This window comes from Alexandromys fortis, unplaced genomic scaffold, assembly GCF_014885135.2.
Source record: "Alexandromys fortis isolate MF-2015 unplaced genomic scaffold, M_Fortis_MF-2015_v1.1 scaffold_67, whole genome shotgun sequence".
In the NCBI taxonomy this organism is placed as follows: Eukaryota; Metazoa; Chordata; class Mammalia; order Rodentia; family Cricetidae; genus Alexandromys; species Alexandromys fortis.
Window position 1 is genome coordinate 3292398 of NW_026067945.1, and position 9404 is coordinate 3301801.

Here is a 9404-nt window from a genome sequence, read left to right on the forward strand (position 1 = left end):
AATGCATGCTAGTGCTCAGCTGTCATTCAGAGTGGACACTAATACATGCATGCTAGCTCTCTGCTGTGACTCACAGTGGACACTAATGCATGCATGCTAGTGCTCTGCTGTCGCTCACAGTGGACACTAATGCATGCATGCTAGATCTCTGCTGTGGCTCACAGTGGACACTAATGCATGCATGCTAGTGCTCTGCTGTGGCTCACAGTGAATACTAATGCATGCATGCTAGCTCTCTGCTGTGGCTCACAGTGGACACTAATGCATGCATGCTAGCTCTCTGCTGTGGCTCACAGTGGACACTAATGCATGCATGCTAGCTCTCTGCTGTCGCTCGCAGTGGGTAGATGCTCCCACCTAAGTCAACAGAATCAGAATAAACCCTAGAGACCAACCTAATCTAGATGATCTTTATGGACACTGCCCTCCACGGTAATCTAGACTGTGTTAAATTGACAAAGCTATCACAACATGAAAATATAATCCTTGTTTATGTGCCCAGATATACTTTGTTTTCATAGTTTGGTTAATGAATGCAATACATCAAACACTACTACACAAGAAAGCTGTGTTTGATACCTGAAAGCTCTTTATAATAAAAATGATACAAGTTCTGCCAAAACTTCAAAAGATTTAATAGGAACTGCTCCAATGCTACCTCTAAAGTATTGAAAGTTGACTTAGATACAAACATACTCACTCTCTGAGGGCTCACGAACAGGCTGTACCTAAGAAAACATATTTCATTATCTTCAAGAAAAATCACCCCAGAAGATTAAGAACACTTCTATTTTAATCAGGCAGTTAAAATATTCTAACTTCTTGGTTTTCAACATTAAAAATGGTTATAAAGCTGGGACAGGTTTTCATCATAGCAGACACAGCTACTTTTACAATTTACTGTAACTAAGGAAACATTTCATCAAGTCTGAGAGAATGCTGACTCATCCGCAGTGCGTGTTGCACACTTAGGAGATGTGTGTCTGCTTCCACAAACCACTAACATACCAGCTTGGTCCCTGAGGGTGGACTGTTTCTTCTTTTTGTTTTGAGACAGGGTTTTGTTGTATTGGAACTCACTCTGTAGACCAAGCTTGCCTCAAACTTACAGAGATCCACCTGCCTTTGTCTCCCAAGGGTTGGGATTAAAGGCACAAGTCACAGCCTACTGAGGCAGTTGACCTCAGTAGCATCACTGCAGCCCCTACACAGGACCAAGCCTGAGAAGCCCTACGCAGTACCAATTCCTTGCATCAGACAGAAGCATCGAGTGCAGGGACCCTGACTAGGACATTAGCTGTGCTGATGCTTCTCCACAGAGGAATAGTCCATGCGTATAAACTCAGTGCACCGTGGTCAGCAGCAGGACAGATGACAGAGGCGTCAAGTCTCAGGCACCAACTTTGCTTCTCTTGCTTTCTAAAATTATTTTTAAAACACACTGTCACAATAAACTTGTTGAACTGCCACAGTTTTGAGACATTTGGCAAGTTCTTCACCATTTTCCTTCACACCTTCCCTAAAAAGGACTTATTTTCTGTATTCCACACTGAGAAGGATAAAACATTTTTTTCTTTAAAAGAATTTTAATGGCCATTTTTATCCTCTGCTTTTAGCCAAATTGTCAAAGTTTATAAAAGTATATAAATACAAATTAAAAGCTTCAGTTCCATGTTTTTCATTCTGAAAAAGCTATGTGTTTCATTTAATTCCATTTACTAAGATAATTTTATATAAACACCTAAATAAAGTATTTGCATAAAGCTCCTTATACCTAATTATGCTATAGAGGTCACACTGGAAGTCTATAATGGCCACTCAAAACACAAGCTCTCAATGTGACCTGAAGACAAACCCCCTGGAAGACCGAGGAAGACAGCTAGCTGTTGCCCCTTGTGCTGCTTCCCAGCTCCTACTGAAATGATAACTAGTCATCTATACACCCAATTCTCCTCTCCCCTATCTGTCCGGCCTCTTCTTTGGAAGAAATAGTAGAATAGTCTCTCCTTTGCAGCCTGAATTCAGATTCCCGTTTTCTCTAGTATGCAGCAGGGTTAATCTTGCAAAGCAAGAGGAAGAATAAGTCTCCCAAGTCAGTCTGTCGGCACGCAGTGTGACCACACTCATGTGGTTGGTGACACTGGAGGACTGCTTTGCAGAGAAACCATTTCTCAGATGTGTTTTCAACAACAAAGAGGTGGGAGGCTGAACCCCACTACCTGTGATGATGTCCAATCAAGGAGAGTAATCTGGGGTAAAGAGACCAGCTCCTGGGGCACAGCAGGCACAATATGGTACTTTGTGTTCTGAGATTTCACAAAGAAGGTGCACGGAGGGCTCAATGGGCTAGATAACTAAGTCCACAGGACCAGTGTTCCCAGGCCAATGCAGAGAGCCTGAGGTGAGCCCACGAAAACAGGGTGGCAGCTGGGGTGGAAGCCATACTTCTAATCAGTGGAGGACCTGCCACAATTTGCCAGCTGGAGCCGGTGCCACAGTTGCCTAGTCTGTATCAATAAAATTTAACAAGCAGGGTGGCAAGCAACAGGGAGCCCAGAGGATAGAGCATTGGGTCCTCTGCGACCTCTGCAAAGGCCAATCCTTTGCCTTCACAGTGCTCAAGCTGCTTTGGTGTCAGCAGGATGACCCTAAAAGGGGTACAACCGAAGCTCAAGGCACCAACAGGGGTAAGTGGAAGAAAACACATTTAAGGAGAAAACTATCACATCTGAAGGCCGAGTTTCAGTGCTAAGACAGGGGGCAGAGCTGTGTGTGCTGGCCTGGCTACATGAAGGACATAGCTCTGTGCTTGCACATGCTTTTAGCTGCTACAGCACAATCCGTTCATGTTTTTAATTTGAGCTAAAAAGCCCTTCCTTTTTTGGTATGCAAAACAGCTTTTCAAGGATTAAAGCATAAAAAAAAATAGTCTGATTTATAAGCCAGATGCAAGTAACATCTTTGCAGGCGTCTGGTCACTTTTGTTGTTTGTCACCGTAACCTCTCACGGAGTTCTAGGAAAGTGACCGTCACAGTTGTATGAAGCATGCTTATTGGAGGATTAGCTAGTTTTTCTGTCTTGTCCAGTATCATTGGCCTTTGCGGTCTTTACAACAGAGAACCGCAAAGTATTTGGCAAGTGTACCCGCACTGATGGGATTTTCCCCCAATAATATCTTATTTATTTGTGTTAATGTTTCTCTTCATAATGTATGATATGACTTTGTATCAAATTAGAAAAAAATCATCTAAAGACTATTAGTTTAGATTAGTTCAAAAGCAAATACTGTTACAGTTTCAGTGCCGTGATTAGAAAAAACTAACATATAAATGTTTTTAAAGTGTTATAAACCCAATACACATGATAGAAGGTAAGAAAACATGAGACTCAAACAATAGTATCTAAGAGAAATTTTGATGGCAGGCATGGCAGGGCAATTGAAAACAGACTCATTTCCCACCCAAACAGAGTAAAACTAAATCAAAAGGCATCGGGGCAGCTGTTTGAATCAGTGAACACACAGCACTAAACTATGATCCTTGGAACTCGGGAAACGAGAACGAGGCCCACCATGGGCTCGGAACACGGGAAATGAGAATGAGGCCCATCGTGGGCTGGGCTTTCCCATATGCAGCACATTCCAGACCATGGAACAGGGAAGTGGACCGCAAACAGCCCAGCTTCACAAAGCTGAAAAAGTAGAAGGCAGAGTTCCAGACAAACAAAACACCTGGAAAATGCAGAAAAGGGAACCTAAGAAAAAGCTGCAGAAAGGTGAAGACTGGGCCATGGTCTGAATACTTACGCCCCTCAAAATCCACATTGAAACCTCTTCACAGCACGACGGGGCTACAAAGGGAGGCCTGTTCTCAATGAGGCTTCTTGCCTCTTCAATCAAGAGAAGACAGTGAGGAGATGCCATTCTGCCTGTACACTAGCAAGCAGCCTTCCCCAGACACCACGTCTGCTGCCCCTGGATTGTAGACGTCACAGCCTGCAGGCCCATGAGAGAGGAACTTGCAGCCTTTAAGCCACGCAGTTTTCCCTACTGCATCTGGGTGGATTAAAGCGGAGAAGTAGAACAGCAGCTGTAGAGCACAAGGAGAGTCGGGTAGAGGACAAGATGATGCATGCCACCCAACAGCTGTCACTCAACAGGAGAGAACTCATGCCTGGTCCTGGAAACTTCATCAGCTCCTCAGAGCCAGTCAGTCATGGACCTTAGGAAAGACTCTACGACCACCACTTTGCTAGAGCAGCATTGATTCCTTACACTACCTTCTACACCTTATCCTTATACCCTCAGCAAAGAAGCCCTTCTTTATACCAAACGGGGACCATCACAGAAAACCACAGCTGGACACAATGAAGAGATGCCCCAACAGATACATCCACAGTACAACGCCTGTACCTATGGCTCAGGGAACATCATAGAGAAGGGGGAGGAAACACTGTAAGAACCACAATACCAGGAAGTCAGCTGTGAAACAGTTCCTCCTGGAACTGACTGCATCAACAAGATCTGAGCAACGACAGTATCCATGTTATGTCGTATGTGTTGATGTGGATGGGGTGCGGGTGGGGGAGTTTAAGAGGTCTCACCATAAAAAGGAACTACAGACAACAAATGAAGGCTGGGAGGAGAATAAGGCCCTCTCTAGAATGAGCCTCCTTATTGGTTGTCCAATGCACGCACGCACACACAGACACACACACACACACACACACACACACACACACACACATCAGACAGATTTTAAATGAAATGAAAAATTGTACTGAAGAGATGGTTCAGCAGTTAAAGGCATGAACTGTTCTTACATCCAAGTTTGATTCCTGGCACACAGGTTAGGTGGCTCATAACCAATTGGAAGTTTAGCTCCAGAATCTGAACTTCACCATACACACACGTACACACACACGTGTGCACACACATACACACACACACAATTTTAACTGTAAAATAAAGTTAAGAAAGGGCTGGAGCAATTGTTCCACAGTCATAAGCATGCCCTGCTCTTCAAAGGACAGAGGTTCTGGTCTCAGAACTCACGTGGGGGCTCACAACCCTCTGTGACTCCAGTCCTAGGAGATCCAGTGCCCCGTTCTGGCCTCTGCAGGCACCACCACACACATGTGGTGTACAGACATATACAGAGGCAAAAAAAAAAAAAACATGAACATAAAATTATAAAATAATTAAAAAAGAGAAAAAATATAATAGAAAAGCCAGAAGAGATCACATTCTCCTGTAACAACCAACACAAGCTAGGTATACCACGTAACTGTAGCTCTAGCTGAGGCGGCCGTTATCCTAAGCTTACTTCAGTAAGTGACAAGACCATTCTAAAAGAAATCTCTGGCTGCTGGGCCCTGACTGAAAGAAAGAGAGGAAAAGGAAATCTGCCCCAAGTCTAGCTGTGGAAGTCTGAAAGGGACATTCCTGGCTCTCCTTCCTCCCTCCCTATTTCTCTCTCTCTTCCTCTCCCCCTCCCTCTCTCTGATGCGATTTTCCCAAGGCACACGAGGCTTTCAGCTAGGGAAAACTGGAGGATGGAGATAATAAAAAAGCCAGGAGAACCTTCTGTGAGCAGGAACTCTTCAGAATACAGTGAAGCCAATACAGGCCACAGTGGGACTGGGGCGAGGGCAGATGGAAGAACATTTCTCAGCAATTAGAAAATGTCGGTCACCAACATGTAAACCAGGAAGCTATCTCCTGCAACTCACGGGAAAGCTCTGAAAAGCCTATAAACACACAAGGAGGTATTTGTCACTCTCAGGCAAGAGAAAAACAGAAACTAAATACAAAATAAAAGGACTATTTTTATACCTAATATACTAGCTAAAAACAAGCAGGAGAAGCCCATAGGAAAGACTGCACTGGGAGGAGGGGCCTGGTACCTCCTGCACACCGGTCGGCCACTCTGAAGACTGCTGGGAAGTTAAATGTACACTACCCTACAAAGCAGCAACTTTTTCACTCCGTGAGATATTTTACTCCAAAGAAATAAAAAGGTATATCCATAAAAAAGTCATGTTCCCTTACAGTTTATCAGCTTTATTCATATATGAACATAAACATTTGAAGACTCTGTATGCTCATCAAGAGGAAGTAAATACGTATGCAATGGAGTACTACTTTGAAATAAAAAAGAACAGATATGTGCAACAGCATGAATGCCACTCAAAACGATTCTCAGTGAAAGAAGCCGCATACAGGGAACACACATTAGGGCAAGAGAGGGTAATGAAATACGTGACAGGGCTGGAGAGATGGCTCGGAGGACTAGCTGCTCTTCCAGAGGTTCTGAGTTCAATTTCTAGCAACCACATGGTGGCTCACAACCATCTGTAATGAGATCTGTGCCCTCTTCTGGCCTGCAGGGATATGTGCAGGCAGAACACTGTATAATAAATAAATAAATGTTTAAAAAAATATGCTATGAAAACACAAGAGACCACTTGGAGGAAAGAATGGAGATAGGCAGAGTGGGAAGAAGAGGGTAGGGGGCAATAAGAACAATATAATAATATATATGAGTGAAATGTCTTAGTGAAACCCATGCCTAACTGATGTGTGATTATTTGGGTCTGAGTGGTCAGAAAAATGAATGAACAGTCTCTGCCTATAAAATGGCACCCAATGTGGGGCAACTACATCCACGTAAAACCTAAGAGAGCTTGGGAAGGAATTCTAGACACACACACACACACACACACACACACACACACACACACCAGAGTAAAGCATCTAGAAGAGCGCCAACTATCTTATAAAAGGTAAAGCAGTGGCAAACAGAAGGGTCCACATCATACAGAGACATCCTGGCCATGATGCTATGACTAACTCTGACTTCCTAAGCATTAACAGGAGAGTGTGGTGCAACAAGGTCATACGCTCCAGCCTCAGACAAGCAGCTCGGGCCTTGAAGGCGACAGAATTGCGGAACGGTAGGCTGCAGCTCACAGAAGCCAGCGAGAACGAGCTCAAGTAGAAAGCCTGCGTGACTCAAGAACAGAGCCAGTGGAATACTGAAGGAGGGCAAGGTGAGCCAACCTACTGAATACTTCCCCCCTTTTTATTCTAATACACCTGTCTATCACCTACCACCCGAGAAGATATCACAATGCAGTATAATAATTCAGAAGATAAGGCAAACCGATTTTGACACCTGCTATACCCATTCTTCCCCCATTCTCTCTCTCACTCTCTTTCCCACCAGTCTCTTCCAGACTTCGCAGGGAAACATTGCTTCTGCTTCTGCCAGGCACCCACACGGGGAGCAGGCGAGTGATGAGAAGGCAAAAGCACAACACAGAGAACAGCAGTACTACAATCCAATAGAAGAGGGAGAGAATTTGTAGAAAATGGGTATTAATCAAGAACCGTTCTCTAGTTATCATGTAAGCCATAGGTAAGTTTCAGAATCTGATAGAACCCTGGGTTCCATGGCAATCTGGACATGAAAAGACTGTGTGCATGCTTAAAAACAGTTCTGAGAGCTCTGACTATCCTTACAGCCAGGCTTTTATACAGGTGCCTGTGTTAATTCTACATCCTGAATATTTTTCATATTTTAATTAGTGGCTATGAAATAATTTTTCAAGCACACACACAGATATACCCACACATGTGCACACACATACACACATGCACATGCCAGCATGTACTACATATATACTAAGCAAACAAACTACCACCAAGCAGTGGTGGCGCACGCCTTTAATCCCAGCACTAGGGAGGCAGAGGCAGGTGGATCTCTGTGAGTTTGAGGCCAGCCTGGTCTACAAGAGCAAGTTCCAGGACAGGCTCCAAAGTTACAGAGAAACCTTGTCTAGAAAAACAAACAAACAAAAATCCACCATAGTAAGCTGGGAAGCTTTCGAGGGAACCCAGCATGGCAAACAGCTACCTAACGGTATGGACTATACAGAAGGGGCTGCCATAGCATATCAGTTAATGAGGTCAACTGCCACCAATGCCACCAAAGAAGAACAACCACGGAGACCCTCCCCTTCTTTTCTTCAATCTATGTTCAAACACAGCCAAACATTTGGGAGAGCTTTAGACCTGGCCCAACCAATCAAATATCTGAAATCACATCACAATGAGCTGTGTGGATGTGGGGCAAGGAAGTAGGAGGGCCTGTCCAGCATTAACAGGATGCCCAGGAAGAAGAGCACCTACTCCTGGCCTGGCACTGTGGCACATGCCTTTCATCCCAACACTTAGGAGGCAGAGAAGGGCGGACCTATAGAGTTCTAGGACATCCAGGGCTACACAGTGAAGCCCAGTCCCAAAACAAAACAAACAAACAAAACCTACTCAAGGCTCTCCTAAGTTACTATTTAAAACACACAGCTGTTACAGAATAAAATATCACTCAAAACAAGAAGAGCCAGGTGTAGACAATAGAAATAAAGCTAGGGAACTAAAATAAAAAAACATATGCCTTGAATTCTTGTGGCACAGAAGTGCAGATAAACAAGTTCTGTGAAAGCAGTCAGGAAATATACACCTTCGGCGGTTACTAAGAGGCAGTCAGATGGTGTTAGAGCACCATTAACTTCTGGGAATGCACTGGAAGGAAATGATCACATCCCACCACAAAATGTGATGCACAGGAAAGAACAAAGAACAGAACACCCACATGGAACAAAAGCACTCCGTGCCCTTGCTTGCATATAAGCAGGGTTTGCAAACATCGCATTAGACCCATGCATTTCATTCTTTGTCTTTGATTTTTGGGACAGGGTCTCTTGTATCTCAGGCTGGCCTTGAACCCACCATGTAGCCAAGGCCAACTGTGAACTTCTGATCCTCTTGCGTTACTGCGCGTGGTTTGTACAGTGCTGGGGATTGAACCCAGGGCTTCATACATGCTAGGCAAGCACTCTCCCAACTGAGCTACAGTCCCAGCCCCTACTATGCATCAGTTAGTGTCAAATATGAAAGCTTCTATCTCTGCTGCTACATTTTCTAGGCAGTCTTCAAAAGAGCACTTAATCCCCTGCTATCTAAAAGGAGAAAGTGAAAGCTGGAATGATCAGACACCACCCATGCATGATAAGCCCTGAGACCCACGTTCCTTACTGACTCGAAAGTGTTTGCACTTGAATATAGTTGGAAGCGGTGAGACTTGTTATGAGGTTATATATTACTTACCCTCTTAATACTATTTTTACAAAAAAACACCATAAGCCTCTGAGTTCACTCTCACACGAGCATCTTGCCCAGCAGTGGCGGGAGGGGACAATGATCATGACACACTCCCGCAGTGGCCCTGAGACAGAAACACTATCTCCTTACATTTACGCCAGAAGAACCCTTGCTTATGTTTCACCTGCATTCATTCCTTTGTTTCGTCTTACATAAACAGACACTTGCAAATGCATATAT

At 44.2% G+C, this 9404-nt stretch overlaps 1 protein-coding gene across 5 annotated transcripts in view; it reads right to left on the reverse strand.

Moving 5' to 3' along the window:
• Lrrc28 (leucine rich repeat containing 28) overlaps positions 1 to 9404 on the reverse strand; it is a 95299-nt gene that overhangs the window by 64113 nt on the left and 21782 nt on the right. The window lies entirely within an intron of this gene.